Below are 19,981 nucleotides of genomic sequence, written 5' to 3'. Positions count from 1 at the left end.
TTAATACTGAATTTACAATCACTAGAGAATGAGAACTAGGATGCACATTTAGCATACCTCAAATAGGGTACTATTAGAATACTTAGGTAAAGTACCACTTAAATGTTAATATTGTCTTTCTTATATAGATTACAAAATCCAAACTCCTAATAAAATTTCAAAAATAACTTTATAAAACCAAGAATGATATTTGAAATTGTCACATTGATAGAATGTCATTGATAATGACATATAATAGTCAATATAGTTTAATTGGTGAAACATGCAGTGTTATAAAGAGAAGGCTTTTAGCTTTATGAAGGTTAAGGAATAAATTCCTTGTGGCAGATGTATTGGAAATAATGTCTGATTTGGTAAATTGTTGTTTAAATAACCAGCTGTATCTATTTTTGTAAGTAACTGACAAAGTGACAAGTCTAAGTTAGCCACTTACTTAGAACTGCTACCCACCTGCATACTGGAGGGTACTGTTTGCTTTTGTTAAACAGATGTTTGGATTCACAACATAGCATAATTAAGTAGGCACACACTAAATATTTGTGAGGTTCCAACTGTACTGATTGCTAGACTCCGACTCTTTTAATAATGTTCAATTAAAATGAGCAAATGACTAAAGATATCGCTTCTATTTTCTGGAAGAGATTATAGAGAATTGGAATAATTTATTTTTAAAATGTTTGGTAGAATTCACCAGTGAAACTATCTGGGCCTGATGTTTCTGTTTAGAAAGATTATTAGTAATTGATTCAATTCTCTAATAGATATAGGCCTATTCAGATAATTGATTCCTACCTGTGTGAAGTTTGAGATTGTGTCTTTCAAGGAATTGGTCTGTTTCATCTGAGTCATTGAATTTATGAGCACAGAGCTGTTCAAAAATAGTTCTTTATTATCATTTCAATGTCCATAGATCAGAAATGTCTTCTGTCTCTCACTTCTCACTTTTATTTTGGTTAGCCTGACCAAAGCTAAAGGCTTATCAATTGTTTTGATCTTTGTTTTTCTTCCCCCACAACCCCTACCCCAGACGGAATGGTGCTCTGTCGCCCAGGCTGGAACACAGTGGCGAGATCTTGGCTGACTGCCACCTCCGCCTCCCAGGTTCAAAGCGATTCTCCTGCCTCAGCCTCCCCAGTAGCTGGGATTAAATGCATCTGCCACCATACCTGGCTAATTTTTGTATTCTTAGTAGAGACCGGGTTTCACCATGTTGGCCAAGCTGGTCTCAAACTCTTGACCTCATGATCCACCTGCCTTAGCCTCCCAAGGTGCTGGGATTCAGGCGTGAGCCACTGCACCCAGCCCTGTTTTGATCTTTTTGAAATGACAGCTTTTGGTTTTATTGTTGTTGTTTTTTTTCCTGTTGATTTCTTGTGTTCAATTTTACTTAATTCTGCGCTAATAATTTTTTTTTCTGTTTACCTTGGATCTAATTTGTCCTTGTTTTTCCTAGTTTCCTAAAATGATAGCTTAAATTATTTATTTTTGATCTTTTTTCTTTTTGAATATATGCAGTCAATGCTGTAAATTTCTTTCTAAACACTACTTTCACTGCATCCCACAGATTCTGATAAGCTGTGTTTTTATCTTAATTTACTTCAAAATTTGTTTAAATTTCTCTTGGGACTTCTTCCACCCAGGTGCTATACTGGAATTATTTAATCTCCAAGTTATTTGAGATTTTTCGGGTATCCTTCCATCATTCAGTTCTAGTTTACTTCCATTTGGTTCCACTCCCTTCCACCTTGAATTGTTTCAGTGGAATCCCTGTCCTTGCTCCTACAGAGGTAAAGAGTAATCCCACTCCCCAGCTTTTTAAAATATTTTCTCTATTTTGATTTTCTGCAGTTTGAATATGATTTGCCTAGAGGTATTTTGTTTTTGTATTTATTCTGCTTGGTGTTCTATGAGCTTCCTGGATCTGTGATTTGGTGTTTATCATTAACTTTTAGAAATTCTCAGTCATTATCGCTTCAAATACTTCTTTTCCTTTATCACTTTCTTCTCCTTCTGATATTCCTATTACAGGTATGTTACACGTTTGCAATTGTCTCATAGCTCTTAAATTTTCTATTCTGTCTTATTCATTCTTTTTCATTTTGTATTTCAGTTTTGGAAGTTCCTATTGGCATTTCTTTGAGTCACTGATTCTTTTCTTGGCTTTATCAAGTCTACTGGTGAGCCATCAAAGATGGTCTTTATTTTTCTTATAGTGTTTTTGATTTATAGCATTCTTTTTTGATTCTTAGTTTCCATATTTCTTCTTAAATTACCCATGTGTTCTTGCATGTTGTTCACTTTTCCCATTAGAGGCCTTAGCATATTAATGTCATTAAACAAATAATTAAACAAACAACAAAAACAATAAGCTCCTAAGGGTGAGATTTGGAAGGTAGATATCAGTATCCAGGGTGTTATAATAGTGTTACTAATCTGTCCAAGTTTTAACAAAAAAATTATAAGACATGCAAAGAAACAAGAAAGTGTGATCTATATACAGGAAGAAGAACAGAAAAAATAAACTGTCTATGAGATTCCAGCTGAAGATTTAATAGACTAAGACTTGAAAGCAGCCATCATAAATATGTTTCAATAACTAAAGTAAACATGCTTAAAGAAGTTAGAAAAGGTATAGTGACAATGTGATTGTAAATTAGTGCTGCAGCTTTTGAAAACGGCTTGGCAGTTCCTTAATAAATACATAATAAACATTAAGTTTCCATATGACCCAAAAACTCCATCCTACATATATACCAAGAGAAATGGAAATGTGTCCAGACAAAAATTTGTACATGAATGTTCAAAGCAACTTTATTTATATTTGCCAAAAATGGAAATAACTCAAATGTTCACCAAATGATGAATGAATACATAAAATATATATTTATATAATATAAAAATATAATAATATATTTATATAGGGTATTCAGCAATTATAAGCTGAATGACTGGTACAATTAATTACTAATACATAAGTCAACATAAATGAACTTTGAAAAAGCTATGTCAGTGAAAGAAGCCAGGCATAAAAGACAGCATATTTTTTTATTCCATTTATATGAAGTGCCCAGAATAGGTAAATCTATAGAAACAGAAAGTATATTATCTTTTAATTAGGGCTGGGGGTAGAGATATCAGGGAGAAACTGGGAATAATTGCTAAAAGGTAGAGGATTTCTCTTTGAGTCATTAGAAATGTTCTAAAATTGATTGTGTGATGGTCACACAGTTCTGTGACTATACTAAATACCACTTAAATGTATACTTTAAATGGGTAAATTGTATGAAATGTGAACTGTATCTCAATGAAACTGTTACAAAGAAGGAGATCAAGAACATGAGTTAACAAGAAAGTAAGAGAGAGAAAGAAAGAGAGAGAGAAATGAAAGAACTAGAATTTAACCTGCTTTTATGGAGACACCCAACTCTGAGTATATTATTTTCTCTTTAGTGAAGAAAACCTAACAAACTCCCTAAGCTTTAGCTTTCCCTTTAGTAAGGTGAATATAACCAGTGTCTGAGGCATGAGCCCTTGTCCAGGAAATACAGCTTCAAAACCACTACTTATTTTACACTTAGGCAAGGTGTATAAAGGATAACTAACTTTTCCTGGGTGTTGTGTATAGATATGTGGTTCATGGGTTTGTACGCATATCAAGCGATAACGAAGAGAGGCAAGCAGGAGGCAGTGAATGCAGCCAATGTCAATGGAAGCATTGCTTACCAGCATAAAGTGGCGAAATATAAAGTATTTTCCAGGTTAGGCTGATAAGAAATAGGTTTAAAAAGTCAGACATATCTAAACTGTTGGCCCCGAAAAGAGTGTTTCATGGGGAAGTGAAATATTTTTCAGGATGATAAAATAACTAACTCTATGATAGTTACATGTGCCTAATCCTTAAGATAATTCCTCCTTTGACTAGAGGGATAATTTAATTCTAGCTTCTGAATTTACATTGTTTATTAATAAAATTCAGTTGCCATTGTCTCTTGAAATTAAGAAAGAAAAGACAGTTCGAATGTCCTAACCCATTTTCTGTTGCTACTCGAAGGGCCTACCCAAGATTTCCATTTGTTCGAAAGGCCTTCTTTTTTTAGAATTCTGTTTCTAAGTTTATGTTTTCTCTGAACTATCCATTTTACTTGTATCTCATCGTCCTTGACTATCATTTTTCCTCTGTTTTCACTTATATAAACCTAGAATTTATTCTCTTTATAAGGTTCTCTAGCCACACATACTCACAAACACTGGAACAAATTTCATGCAAAGCACTTGTGGCAAGAGTAGATTTCACTAATGGCTTGAGGAAAATGGTGAGGTTTTATATCATGAAATTACTCATCCCTTTTTCCCCTCTAGACTCTCTGATGACAACCCACATTTTCCTCTTCGCTAGTCCCCACCCTTAGGTACCCTTGAAGATAGCAAATCACCTTATTATGCAGAGCAATTTAGTTCTCCGAATGCTTGGCGAGACTGTGCATAATTTCACATATCCAAAGACTCAGTGCCTTTGCTGAAACAATCCATATCCATATCCATATCCATATCCATATCCAAAGACTCAATGCCTTTGCTATTTATGTCCATTCTTTCCTTTCAGTAGGAAAAGCTGGCAGAGGCTTTGACATTTCACTTTTCCTATTCTCTCATCTCAGTCAGTCTCTGAATAAAAGGGAGTAGTATAGAGATTTATTTTCCCTTTAAAATACTTTATTTAAAATATGTTATTTCTTTATAAGAATGAAGTGGTCATAACCAGTTGGATTTTTAAATATTTTCTTATTTGATATAAATATCTAACTTTTTTTTTCAAATTCCTTCTGTAATTAAGGCCAAACTTTTTCATCAATGTTTACAAACTTTATCAGAGGTGAAAATTATTCCAAAATATGTGCCACTACATTAAGTAGTGAGTAATAAATCAGTTGTAGAAATGTAACATGTGGAGTAGTGCTGATAATTCTTGTTCTGAGAATTATGCATTTCCCCTTTTTGAAATTCACTGCACATGCATACACACACAGTGCATAGGAGTCCAGAGGGCTTCTAAACTATTTTAAAATGGAAAAATATTTACATAGATTGTCACTAAAATCATTAATTCGTGCCACCAGTTTTCACTGACATGTTTACTAACAGGTAAGGAGAATCTTACAGGCACACAGACATTTCTGTGATGGGGATTTTCGAGGGAAGGGCTGGCTGGCAAAAGCAGAAGGAACACTGTGAGTGTGGAAGATGTGAAGAACAGAAAATGAGTATCATGTATGGAAAAGAGGATGGACTGGAGTGCTATAATTTTCCTGTATCCTTTGGCTTTCGCCTCATCACATACTTTGCTCTATCTTCCTTGCTGCACTTCTCTCTTTCCTCAAGCATCTTCTGTTTACTCCCACCACGAGATCTTTGCACATGCTGGTCTTTCTAACTAGACCACCCAGTTACCACTTCAATTATCTCTCCTCCAACCCTTCACCACCTTACACCCCACATTTCCACTAACTTTTAGTATGTTTACAATCTCAGTTGAATTATCTCTTAATCAGAGATGTATTTCATTCATTCTATCTAGATTAGGCCTCCCATCATGTATTTCCTTTTTTTTTTTTAATGTTCACCACTGCTGACTTAGGTTACCACAAGACTTGTCTGTATAAATATTATTGAATAAATGAATTCAGAGGAAAAAAGAACATGGGAACAGGTTACAGATGAAAACCTTCATTGTGCTGTGGTTAAGGACTAAGCCTTAATGATGGTGTTTTTCTTAAAAAATGAAACATATTTATAAAGTGCAAAGAAGTTCACTCTAACCCTCCATCCATCTTGGTCAGAATGTGCTCTACTGGTTTTGTACTGTGTAAATTTTGAAGAAACTCTCTCACATACCATCTGTTCATGCCTTCAACAGTTGATCCATCAATCCCTGTATCAGGGCAGACCATAACAATTTTTTAAAAAAATTTTATAACAAATTGTTATAGTATTCCTCATTATATGAATCTTGAGACTATGTTGTTAAAGGAATGTTAAAAGGAAAAATGTGTCCATGTTAACGAAAGATGTTAACTTATTTTAAATAGAGTTGTTATTTGAAAATAATTATTGTGCATGGAGCATTAAGGTACTAACAGAAGCTTTGCCCATATTGATTATGTGTCATCATCCGTCTTGTCAACATTTTTAACATAACTTGACACTTGTAATTTGACAATGCTATAAACATTATTTGAAGTGAGATGATGAGAATATACACAGTTCTAGAGGTTCTTTGATGGTTTTATGCTGACTGAATGCATTAACAACTAAATTATTCTCATTTAGAATGCATTGATTTTCTGTCTTTAGGGTACTCTAATTATCTTCAAGATAAGAGACAAGCAGATCTACTTTCAAACTGAATGCACACCTCTTCACAGTTTGGGCTGCTTTTGAATGCTACCTTCTCAAACCAATATCTTCATTTTAACTCTGGGGGATGTAAATCAAACACATCAAGCAGTTGTAAGTGTAATGAGTTATCTCCACAAAGGAACTGCATTTTGAAGTTGGAGTAAGCCACTCTTGACATTTAAAAAGCAATTCAGTGGATACATATCAAATAAAAGGAAGGAACTCTGAAATAGGAGTTTTATTGCATATTTTTCTTTTTTTAAAATTTTTTAAATTTAATTTTTTTAAATTTAAGTTCTAGGGTACATGTGCCAATGTGCAGGTTTGTTACATATGTATACACGTGCCATGTTGATGTGCTGCACCCATTAACTTGTCATTTACATTAGGTGTATCTCCTAATGCTATCCCTCCCTCCTCCCCCAACCCTATGACAGGCCCCGGTGTGTGATGTTCCCCACCCTGTGTCCAAGTGTTCTCATTGTTCATTTCTCACCTATGAGTGAGAACATGTGGTGTTTGGTTTTCTGTCCTTGTGATAGTTTACTGAGAATGATGGTTTCCAGCTTCATCCATGTCCCTGCAAAGGACATGAACTCATCATTTTTTATGGCTGCATAGTATTCCATAGTGTATATGTGCCACATTTTTTTAATCCAGTCTATCATTGATGGACATTTGTGTTGGTTCCAAGTCTTTGCTATTGTGAATAGTGCTGTAATAAACATATGTGTGCATGTGTCTTTATAGTAGCATGATTTATAATCCTTTGGGTATATACCCAGTAATGGGATGGCTGGGTCAAATGATATTTCTAGTTCTAGATCCTTGAGGAATTGCCTCACTGTCTTCCACAACGATTGAACTAGCTTACCGCTTGCCTGGTAAGTTTTTAATTTCTATGTTCCAAAATCCTCCATCTTCACTCACATTATCAGGAATGTTCACATATTAGAAGAGCTCTGTGGAATTTCTCTCTTCTGTTTTCAATTCCTGTTCTTCCCTCTCTGACTTAATTGTGACACTTGAACTTGCTCCTTGGCCTCATTAAATGATCCTTTTTCGATTCTTTCACCACTTGTTGCATTAGCCCCTTCTGAATTTTATTTGCTTTCCTCACTTGTGGGACCCCATAGTCAATCTTGACAGTAACTACTTCAAGCATCCCTCTGCCTTGTTGGTCTTTGCTCTGCCTCCAGCTGTATGCAACCATAACTTAGAAATGCTGGCATCCACCTTCTCCACTTTCAGGTTCTGGAACAGCACTGGGAAAATCATGACCCACTGAGAATTGCTTCCTTTACCAGTTCATCTCATCTCAACTCTTGTTGCTCAGTTGCCACTTACTCATCTTTCATTAAATCTTGTAACATTTACACAATTTTTTAATACAAATTAAGTTAGACTGTCAACTACAATTCTTATAGCTTCCCCTGTATTTAGTAGATTGTTTTCATTTTTTTAGCCAACAGAGTTCACAAATCTCTAAGGTGAAGTACTTTATCTTCCCTAAATGATTTTATTTCCCTTACCTCCTAAAATGGTGGAGGAAAGCATGGCTTGGTCTTCTTCCTAAGACTTATCTTTTCAATTATCATTTTTGTTTACATGATTTCTTATCTCCTCTGAAACTTTGCTTATTTAATTACCTTCTTTTTTGAGCATTAAATATTTCTCTACTACTTCCTTTCTTGTATTCATAAACCAACTTTCTCCAATGACTTAACAAATTAGAAGCTCTCCCTTGACCCCACAATCATGTCAGGCTCTCCTCTCTCTATTTTAACCATTTTTTCTTAAAGATGTTATATTGTTCCATCAGGTTGTTTATTCAATTTGATCACATCTCTTTTATCTTTTTAAATATAGTATTTTCTTTATTGAGTTGTTTGGTTTTCATCTTTCCTGCTTTCTTCCAGGTAGAATCTTCCGCAGAAAGGCAAGTACTTTATTTAACTTGCTCTCATGTTTCTTTGATCACTTATCATCTGTTTTCCTTTCCTTCTTCTTGTCTTCATGTTCTTTAAGTAATTGTAAATGTCCCCTCTCCCCACCAAAACTGATTGCCATTTGTCCACATACAGTTTTGCAGAATGCTGTCAACGCGTTTCCCATGTGAGTGCCTTCTCCAAAAGTAATACCAGTGTAGGTTCTCAAATTACACATTTTTAAGGTCTTGTATGCCTGAGAATATTCTTCACATGCCCTTATAATTTAATGACTGATGGACTGGACAAACATTATGTTTGAAGTTTTTACTTTTTATTAATATTTTTTAAAATTACTTCATTATCGTGGATCCTCTATTGTTGTTAAACAGTATGCAATGGAGCTACTTATTATTTTTCGTGGGCAATCTCTTCTTACTTTCTGTGAGTTTTTAGAAATTATTTCTTTTTGATATTCTTAAATTTAAAATTAATATATTTAAGTTTCAGTTTGTCCATTTTCCCTTCGGTTCCTACTCTACATATGCTAAGAATTATTTCATTCCGAAGTATTTTTTTAGCTTTTTTGAGGCGTAAATAAGAAATAAAATGTACATACTCAAGGAGCTCAACGTAGTGTGTTTTGTTGTACATATACACTGTGAAATGATTAACACAATTCAGCTAATTAACATATCCATCACCTCACAAAGCTGCCTTTTTGTGTGTAATGAGAAACTTACTCTATTAGTAAATTTCAAGTATACAATACAGTATTATAAACTATAGCGACCTGCCGCACAGCCTGTCTCCAGAACTTATCCATCTTATAAACACAAGTTTGTAGCCTTTGACCAACATCTTTTGCTACTCTCCATTTCCTGATCCTTGGTAACTACCCTTCTACTCTCTGTTTATATAAGTGTAACATTTTTAGATTCTACGTATAAGTGCAATTATATAAATTTGTCTTTCTGTGTCTTACATATTTCACTTAGCATAATGTCCTCCAGGTTCATCCTTGATGTTGTAAATGACAAGATTTCCTTCTTTTGTATGAGTCAATAATATTTGTGTGCACGAGTACATACATATCACACACATGCACACACACATCACATTTTCTTTATCCAGTCATAATGCTGCAATAAACGTGATAGTGCACATATCTCATCAAGATAGTAATTTTATTTCCTTTGGATATATACCCAAAGATAAATACTGGATCATATGGCAGTTCTGATTTTTTGAGGAACCTATTAATTCTTTCGTTTTTCTGAATTCTGTAAACTGGTAAATGTTTTATTTCTTTTTCTCTTGGACTTCAGATGCATGATTTGATTTAATCATAACCTGGACTCATGACACATCATCATCGTTGGTCCATGCATGCCCTTTCTCTCTTATTTGTGTAGTTAATAGTATAATTACTAAGTATGAGTGTAGAATTCATCACAACACCTAAAGCACTTCTAATAACTTACATACTTACACCCCCACATGTACTCTTTCTCTGGCTTTTATGACCTGAATGCTCCACCCCCAACCCCAATCAAGTAATAAATAAATACATAAATAAATAATATGTATTTTTTTGAGACAGAGTCTTGCTATGTTGCCCAGACTGGAGTGCTATGGCAATCAGTATTGTAGTTGTTGTGTTTATCATATGCTTTCTTTTTTAATTATATTCTTATATATGCCAGCAATAAATGATTTATCAAACTTATTTTTATAAGATATGTAGTAATACATGTTCTTTTTCTTGTGGTTTCTTCATTAAGACATCGTTTAAGTTATGAAGATAACACAAGTCACTTATTCATTCTGATGTTGATGACTACTTAAATTGCTTCAACTTATGTGTTACTACGAACAGTGGTGCTGGGAACATTCTTGTTCAAGTTTACTGGTACACATATAAGAGTTTCTCTTAAAAATATGTTTAGTCATTGAAGTAATGGCTTGTAGGGTATTGACATGTTAGACTTTAAAAGATAATTTCAAAAAGTTTTCCAATATGATTGGACCAATTATTAGAAATATGTTAGAGTTAGCCATAGATACATGTCTGTTATAAATTTAAGGATTTACATTTTTACAATAAGGTGCTTATAAATAAACACATCAAGGTCTTTATTTACTTTCCTCAAATTATTATTCATTATGTGGAGTGTGTCTTTTTCTTCTTGGTCATGTATGTTTTCTCTTCTGTGAAATGTTTTTGCTTAATTTTATGTTTTGCCCAGTTTTCTAATTTATCTTTTGCTACATTGCTTTTTAAAAATTTGTCTAACATTTTAATTTTAAATGAGGTAAATTTATTAATTATTTTATTAACATAATCTTTTCTAAAAAGTTTTAAATTTCTGCCTTTGAAATGTAAGATATTAATCCATTTAGAGTTTAATTTTGTGATGGTATAAAGTAGGAATTTATTTTCTTTTTCTTTCCTATATAAATAACTAATAGTTCAGGTATACAATACAGTATTGTTAAATAGTATTATGTGTTAAATAATCCCACTCCAAAGTTTACCTTGCCACACCCCCTCTGTCATCTGTCAAGTTGCATATAGATATGATCTGCCTTTCGTCTTTCACGCCTAATTGCAAGTGTCAGTTTGTCTATCACTGTGTCAATAACATGTGCTTTTAAGAACTATCACTTTACAATAAGACCTTGTCTATATTGTAGGACAACGCTTTCTTCTTTCCCTTTTCCTCCTTCTTCACTTCTTGGGAAACTAGTACAAATTTAAAGTTAGCTTACCACGTCCCATCTATAATACTATTGGAATTTAAATTAACATTCTATCAATTTGAGAAAGTTGAGGAAAGTGGCATTTTAAAGATATTCTTTTTCACCGGGTGCGGTGGCTCACGCCTGTAATCCTAGCACTTTGGGAGGCCAAGGAGGGTGGATCACGAGGTCAGGAGATCGAGACCATCCTGGTTAACGTGGTGAAACCCCGCCTCTACTAAAAATACAAAAAATTAGCTGGGCGTGGTGGCTGGCACCTGTAGTCCCAGCTACTCAGGAGGCTGAGGCAGGAGAATGGTGTGAACCCGGGAGGCGGAGCTTGCAGTGAGCCAAGATCATGCCACTGCACTCCAGACTGGGCGACAGAGCAAGGCTCTGTCTCAAAAAAAAAATAAAAATGAAAATAAATATTCTCTTTCTGTATATAAATGTGGGTTACCTCCCCCATTTGTTTAATGCCCTTCAATAAGGCCAATTTTCTGTTTGGCCTTAAGCAGTAAAGGATTCTTAATGCTCAGCCAATTGGTATAGAATGCACTGCACTTGGAAGACACTTTGACCCTATAAAACTATTGCAAACAGCCAGAAGATAAGCTAAAACCATGAGGGCAAGTTTCAAGTTTTACCTAGAGAACAAAAGCAAACTCTTTTGTTATGGTGCTTAGGAGCACTGCTGATTTTACTTTTAGGGAGGGTATGTTTAGAAAACATCAATATAGATTTTAAAATAGCCCTCATTTATTCACTGTAATATAGGACGGTGGCAGCATGTGTAATTAAAATACACAGATGTGTTAGGACTCTTGAATTCATGAAACTCACATAAATCTATTTCTGATACAGAAATATAATCCTGGAGTCTCAGGAGCAGCCACAGATGCAACATGCTGCCATCAGCTGCAGCATTCTGCCACTTAACATTACCCAATGACAATTACCAAAGATCATTATTTCCCATCACCTTCTACACCAGAACATCTACCAGAGTTAACAAATAGCTAAACTGACTACATTGAAATTATCCTTCTGTTCTTCCCTAACCTTCTTTATTTGGAACAATTAAATATTCTAAAAATGGGAAGCAAAATGGAAACAATTCGAGAATTGGATTGGAAAGGCAACTCTTTGGTTTAAGGTATTAAAGTTTCTTTAGCTGAATCACTGAGAAAACCAACAATTTAGGCAATGGATTCCATAATTTCCCCAAATGTATAGGAATGTTTTGTAAACTGTAGTAAAACCATATTTTTTATTTTTCCAGAGAGAAACAAAAGTCGACCATCTAATTATTACCTCCATATATGAGGTACAAGTTACTGACATGCAGTACACCTTCCTAAATTCCATCTGTAAATTCTACCTAACCTTTAAGACCCAAGTAAATGCAATATTAAGCTTTTCTATTTGCCAAAACAAAATATGATTTCTTTCCTCCCCTACTCCCCATGCTACCTTATACCTATTATGACACCGAACCATATTTTTCATGGCATGGAGGACAATACTTTCACTAAATCTTAAAAACTTTAAATATTTGTAAAATATTTTATCTGCTCCTATCATAATTTTTGAAATGTCTCATTTCGTATCTACTGTTAAGCTACCTAAGGGAAGAAAAAATAGTGGAAATATTTTTTCAAGAACGGCAATTTTGTAGGATACACCATTGAAATGTGATATTTGTCTCATGGGAGAATATTCAATAAATATTTGTTTAGTCTGTTAAATAGCAACGTAAAATCAGAAAGCAATCAGTTGACTTTTTCATGTGGCAAAATGTGATGAGTTGCATATTTCTGTTTAAGACTTGGGTCACTGGAATGTGGATTATTGGCGGATGGAATAGGCCAAGCTAAGGATAAGCACCAACTGATTAGGGCCAGTTGGAACTGGACACTGTGCTATAGCAAGCCCAGTCTATTTATATTGGCTTCATGCAACCCGTTTAGAAGAGCTACAGGTAGCCACCAAACCATATTTTTCATGGCATAGATGACAATACTTTCACTAAATCTTAAAAACTCTAAATATTTATTAAACTTTATCAACTTATAAAATTTTAAATATTTTAAACCTTAAAATATTTATAAAACTTTATCGATTTATATAACTATCAATCAAAAACATTGTAGCATTTTAATCTAAATATGGAAAAAATATCTGAAGTAATAATGGAGAGCTAATGTATTACAAAAGGCTGGACCTAGTTGACTGAGGTATATAAGTAGTTCTTTTAAAAAATTAATTTTCATATGTTCCTTAATTTAAAAAAAACACAGAAACGTTTAGAAAGGATTTCCAGAAAATAACATATTGCTGGTTTGGAGAAAATGAGCACCTGGGATAATAAGGCCATTTTTGTAAATCTATTGAATAAATGCACATGTGAGCCGTAACAGATTACCTTAGACGCCTGCTACTGGTCATCCTGTTTCTTTGTTTTTTTTTTTCTTATATTTTACTTTAAATTCTGGGATACATGTGCAGAATATGCAGATTTGTTACCTAGGTATACATGTGCCATGATGGTTTCCTGCACCTATCAACCCATCATCTAGGTTTTAAGCCCCGCATGTATCAGGAATTTGTCCTAATGCTCTCCCTCCCCTTGTGCGCCCCCTACAGGCCCCGATATGTGATGTTTCCCTGCCTGTGTCCGTGCGTTATTGTTCAACTCCCACTTAGGAGTGAGAATATGCGGTGTTTGGTTTTCTGTTCTTGTGTTAGTTTGCTGAGGATGATGGCTTCCAGCTTCATCCATGTCCCTGTAAAGGACATGAACTCATTCTTTTTTATGGCTGCATAGTATTGCATGGTGTATATGTGCCCATTTTCTTTATCCAGTTTTTCACTGATGGGCATGTGGGTTGGTTCCAAGTTTTTGCTGTTGTAAATAGTGCTGCAATAAACATATGTGTGCATGTGTCTGTATAGTAGAATGATTTATAATCATTTAAGTATATACCCCAGTAAAGGGATTGCTGGGTCAAATGGTATTTCTGGTTCTAGACCCTTGAGGAATCACCACACTGTCTTCCACGATGGTTGAACTAATTTACACTCCCATCAACAGTGTAAAATTGTTCCTATTTCTCCACATCCTGACCAGCATCTGTTGTTTCCTATGCTTTTAATGATCGCCATTCTAACTGGTGTGAGATGGTATCTCATTGTGGTTTTGATTTGCTCTCTAATGACCAGTGATGATGAGCTTTTTTTCATATATTTGTTGTGCACATAAATGTCTTCCTTTGAGAAGTGTCTGTTCATATCCTTTGCACACTTTTTGATGAGTTTTTTTCTTGTAAATTTGTTTAAGTTCCTTGTAGATTCTGGATGTTAGACCTTTGTCAGATGGATAGATTGCAAAAGTTTTCTCCCATTCTGTAGGTTGCCTGTTCACTCTGATGATAGTTTCTTTTGCTGTGCAGAAGCTCTTTAGTTTAATTAGATCCCATTTATCAGTTTTGGATTTTGTTGCAATTGCTTTTGGTGTTTGGTCATGAAGCCTTTGCCCATGCCTATGTCCTGAATGGTATTGCCTAGGTTTTCTTCTAGGGTTTTTATGGTTTGGGGTTTTACATGTAAGTCTTTAATCCATCTTGAGTCAAATTCTGGGATTCTTGTGCAGAATATGCAGGTTTTTTACATAGGTATACATGTGCCATTGTGGTTTGCTGCACCTGTCAACCCATCATCTAGGTTTTAAGCCCCGTGTGTATTTTTGTATAACGTGCAAGGAAGGGGTCCAGTTTCAGCTTTCTGCATATGGCTTTCCCAGCACCGTTTATTAAATAGTGAATTCCTTTCCCCATTGCTTGTTTTTGTCAGGTTTGTCAAAGATCAGATGGCTGTAGATGTATGGTGTTATTTCTGAGGTCTCTATTCTGTTCCATTGGTCTATATATCTGTTTTGGTACCAGTACCATTCTGTTTTGGTTACTGTAGCTTTGTAGTATAGTTTGAAGTCAGGTGGCATGATGCTTCAAGCTTTGTTCTTTTTGCTTAGGTTTGTCTTGGCTATACAGGCTCTTTTTTGGTTCCATATGAAATTTAATGTAGTTTTTTATAATTCTGTGAAGAAAGCCAATGGTAGCTTGATGGGAATAGCATCGACTCTATAAATTACTTTGGGCAATATGGCCACTTTCACAGTATTGATTCTTCCTATCCATGAACATGGATTTTTTTTCCCATTTGTTTGTTTGCTTTCTTATTTCCTTGAGCAGTGGTTTGTAGTTCTCCTTGAGGACGTCCTCCATGTCCCTTGTAAGTTGTATTCCTAGGTATTTTATTCTTTTTGTAGCAGTTGTGAATGGGAGTTCACTCATGATTTGGCCTCTGCTTATCTATTATTGGTGTATAGGAGTGCTTGTGATTTTCGCACGTTGATTTTGTATCCTGAGATTTTGCTGAAGTTCCTTATCAGCTTAAGAAGTTTTTTGGCTGAGACAATGGGGTTTTCTAAATATACAATCATGTTATCTGCAAACAGAGACAATTTGACTTTCTCTCTTCCTGTTTGAATCCCCTTTATTTCTTTCTCTTGTCTGATTGCCCTGGCCAGGACTTCCAATACTATGCTAAATAGAAGTGGTGGGAGAAGGCATCCTTGTCTTGTGCCAGTTTTCAAAGGGAATGCTTCCAGCTTTTGCCCATTCAGTATGGTATTGGCTATGGGTTTCTTATAAATAGCTCTTATTATTTTAAGATATGTTCCATCAATACCTAGTTCATTGAGAGTTTTTAGCATGATGGCATGTTGAATTTTATCAAAGGCCTTTTCTGCATCTACTGAGATAATCATGTGGGTTTTGTCAATAGTTCTGTTTATGTGATGGATTACATTTATTGATTTGCATTTGTTTGAACCAGGCTTGCATCCAAGGGATGAAGCCAACTTCATGATGGTGGATAAGATTTTTGATGTGCTGCTTGATTCTGTTTGCTAGTATTTTATTGAGGATTTTTGCCTCAATGTTCATCAGGGAAATTGGCCTGAAATATTCTTTTTTTGTTGTATCTCTACGAGGTTTTGGAATCAGGATGATGCTGGCCTCATAAAATGAGTTAGGGAGAAGTCTCTCCTTTCCTATTGTTTGGAATAGTTTCAGAAGGAATGGTACCAGCTCCTCTTTGTACCTCTGGTAGAATTCGGCTGTGAATCCGTGTGGTTGTGTAAATGTTACAAGATTAATGAAAGATGAGTAAGTGGTAACTGAGCAACAAGAGTTGAGATGAGATGAACTGGTAAAGGAAGCAAGTCTCAGAACTTGTTATTGGTCTATTCAAGGATTTGACTTCTTTCTGGTTAGGTCTTGGAGGGTGTATGTGTCCAGGAATTTATCCATTTATTCTACATTTTCTAGTTTATTTGCATAGAGTTGTTTATATTATTTTCTAATGGTAGTTTGTATTTCTGTGGGATGAGTGGTGATATCACCTTAATCATTTTTTATTGTGTCTATTTGATTCTTCTCTCTTCTTTATTAGTATAGTTAGTGGTCTACCTATTTTGTTAATCTTTTCAACTAGCTCCTGGATTCTTTGATTTTTTTGAAGGGATTTTTATGTCTCTATCTACTTGAGTTCTGCTCTGTTCTTAGTTATTTCTTGTCTTCTATTAGCTTTTGAATTTGTTTGCTCTTGCTTCTTTAGTTCTTTTAATTGTGATGCTAAGGTGTTGATTTAAGATCTTTCCAGCTTTCTGATGTGGGCATTTAGTGCTATATATTTCCCTCCTAACACTGCTTTAGCTGTGTCCCAGATATTCTGGTACATTATCTCTTCATTCTCATTGGTTTCAGTGAACTTCTTTATTTCTGCCTTAATTTTGTTATTTACCCGGTAGTCATATAGGAGCAGGTTGTTCAATTTCCATGTAGTTGTGCGGTTTTGAGTGAGTTTCTTTCTTTTTTTTTTTTTGAGATGGAGTTTTGCTCGTTACCCAGGATAGAGTGCAAAGGCATGACCTTGGCTCACCACAACCTCCGCTTTCCAGGTTCAAGTGATTCTCCTGCCTCAGCCTCCCGAGTAGCTGGGATTACAGGCATGTGCCACCACATCTGGCTAATTGTGTATTTTTAGTAGAGACGGGGTTTCTCCTTGTTGGTCAGGCTAGTCTCGAACTCCCGACCTCAGGTGATCCACCCGTCTCAGTCTCCCAAAGTGGTGGGATTATAGGTTGAGCCACCACACCTGGCCTTGAGTGAGTTTCTTAATACTCAGCTGTAATTTGATTGCACTGTGGTCTGAGAGACTGTAATGATTTCAGTTCTTTTGTATTTACTTCTAAGTAATGTGTAATTTCTTCTAATTGAATAAGTACTATGTGGCGCTGAGAAGAAAGTATACTTAGTTTATTTGGGGTGGAGCTCTACATTTTTGTAGCTGTCTGTTAGATCTGCTTGATCCGGGGCTGACTTCAAGTCCTGAACATCCTTGTTAATTTTCTGTCTTGTTGATCTGTCTAATATTGACAGTGGGGGTTAAAGTCTCCGGCTATTATTGGATGGGAGTCTATGTCTCTTTGTAAGTCTCCAAGAACTTGTTTTATGAATCCATATGAATCTGGGTGCTGCTGTATTGGCTGCATATATATTTAGGATAGTTAGCTCTTTTTGTTTCATTGATCCTCTTACCATTATATAATGTCTTTCTTTGTCTTTTTTAAAAATTTTATTATTATTATGCTTTAAGTTTTAGGGTAAATTTGCACAATGTGCAGGTTTGTTACATATGTATACATGTGCCATGTTGGTGTGCTGCACCCACTAACTCATCATTTAGCATTAGGTATATCTTCTAATGCTATCCCTCCCCCCTCCCCTCACCCCACAACAGTCCCCGGTATGTGGTGTGTGATGTTCCCCTTCCTGTGTCCATGTGTTCTCATTGTTCAATTCCCACCTATGAGTGAGAACATGCGGTGTTTGGTTTTTTTGTCCTTGTGATAGTTTACTGAGAATGATGATTTCCAGTTTCATCCGTGTCCCTACAAAGGACATGAACGCATCATTTTTTATGGCTGCATAGTATTCCATGGTATATATGTGCCACATTTTCTTAATCCAGTCTATTGTTGTTGGACATTTGGGTTGGTTCCAAGTCTTTGTTATTGTGAATAGTGCCGCAATAAACATACGTCTGCATGTGTCTTTATAGCAGCGTGATTGATAGTCCTTTGGGTATATACCCAGTAATGGGATAGCTGGGTCAAATGGTATTTCTAGTTCTAGATCCCTGAGGAATCGCCACACTGACTTCCACAATGGTTGAACTAGTTTACAGTTCCAACAACAGTGTAAAAGTGTTCCTATTTCTCCACATCCTCTCCAGCACCTGTTGTTTCCTGACTTTTTAATGATTGCCATTCTAACTGGTGTTAGATGGTATCTCATTGTGGTTTTGATTTGCATTTCTCTGATGGCCAGTGATGATGAGCATTTTTTCATGTGTTTTTTGGCTGCATAAGTGTCTTCTTTTGAGAAGTGTCTGTTCATGTCCTTTGCCCACTTTTTGATGGGATTGTTTGTTTTTTTTCTTGTAAATTTGTTGGAGTTCATTGTAGATTCTGGATATTAGCCCTTTGTCAGATGAATAGGTTGCGAAAATTTTCTCCCGTTTTGTAGGTTGTCTGTTCACTCTGCTGGTAGTTTCTTTTGCTGTGCAGAAGCTCTTTAGTTTAATTAGATTCCATTTGTCGATTTTGGTTTTTGTTGCCATCGCTTTTGGTGTTTTAGACATGAAGTCCTTGCCCATGCCTATGTCCTGAATGGTAATGTCTAGGTTTTCTTCTAGGGTTTTTATGGTTTTAGGTCTGACATTTAAGTCTTTAATCCATCTTGAATTAATTTTTATATAAGGTGTAAGCAAGGGATCCAGTTTCAGCTTTCTACATATGGCTAGCCAGTTTTCCCAGCACCATTTATTAAATAGGGAATCCTTTCCCCATTGCTTGTTTTTGTCAGGTTTGTCAAAGATCAGATATTTGTAGATATGCGGTGTTATTTCTGAGGGCTTTGTTCTGTTCCATTGATCTATGTCTCTGTTTTGGTACCAGTACCATGCTGTTTTGGTTACTGTAGCCTTGTAGTATAGTTTGAAGTCAGGTAGCGTGATGCCTCCAGCTTTGTTCTTTTGGCTTAGGATTGACTTGGCAATGCGGGCTCTTTTTTGGTTCCATATGAACTTTAAAGTAGTTTTTTCCAATTCTGTGAAGAAAGTCATTGGTAGCTTGATGGGGATGGCATTGAATCTATAAATTACCTTGGGCAGTATGGCCATTTTCACGATATGGATTCTTCCAACCCATGAGCATGGAATGTTCTTCCATTTGTTTGTATCCTCTTTTATTTCATTGAGCAGTGGTTTGTAGTTCTCCTTGAAGAGGTCCTTCACGTCCCTCGTAAGTTGGATTCCTAGGTATTTTATTCTCTTTGAAGCAATTGTGAATGGTAGTTCACTCATGATTTGGCTCTCTGTCTGTTATTGGTGTATAAGTATGCTTGTGATTTTTGTACACTGATTTTGTATCCTGAGACTTTGCTGAAGTTGCTTATCAGCTTAAGGAGATTTGGGGCTGAGACAGTGGTGTTTTCTAGATATACAATCATGTCATCTGCAAACAGGGACAATTTGACTTCCTCTTTTCCTAATTGAATACCCTTTATTTCCTTCTCCTGCCTAATTGCCCTGGCCAGAACTTCCAACACTATGTTGAATAGGAGTGGTGAGAGAGGGCATCCCTGTCTTGTGCCAGTTTTCAAAGGGAATGCTTCCAGTTTTTGCCCATTCAGGATGATATTGGCTGTGGGTTTGTCATAGATAGCTCTTATTATTTTGAGATACGTCCCATCAATACCTAATTTATTGAGAGTTTTTAGCATGAAGGG

Source organism: Hylobates moloch, unplaced genomic scaffold (assembly GCF_009828535.3).
Source record: "Hylobates moloch isolate HMO894 unplaced genomic scaffold, HMol_V3 SCAFFOLD_13, whole genome shotgun sequence".
Classification (NCBI taxonomy): Eukaryota; Metazoa; Chordata; class Mammalia; order Primates; family Hylobatidae; genus Hylobates; species Hylobates moloch.
Note: the sequence above shows the minus strand (reverse complement) of the source record.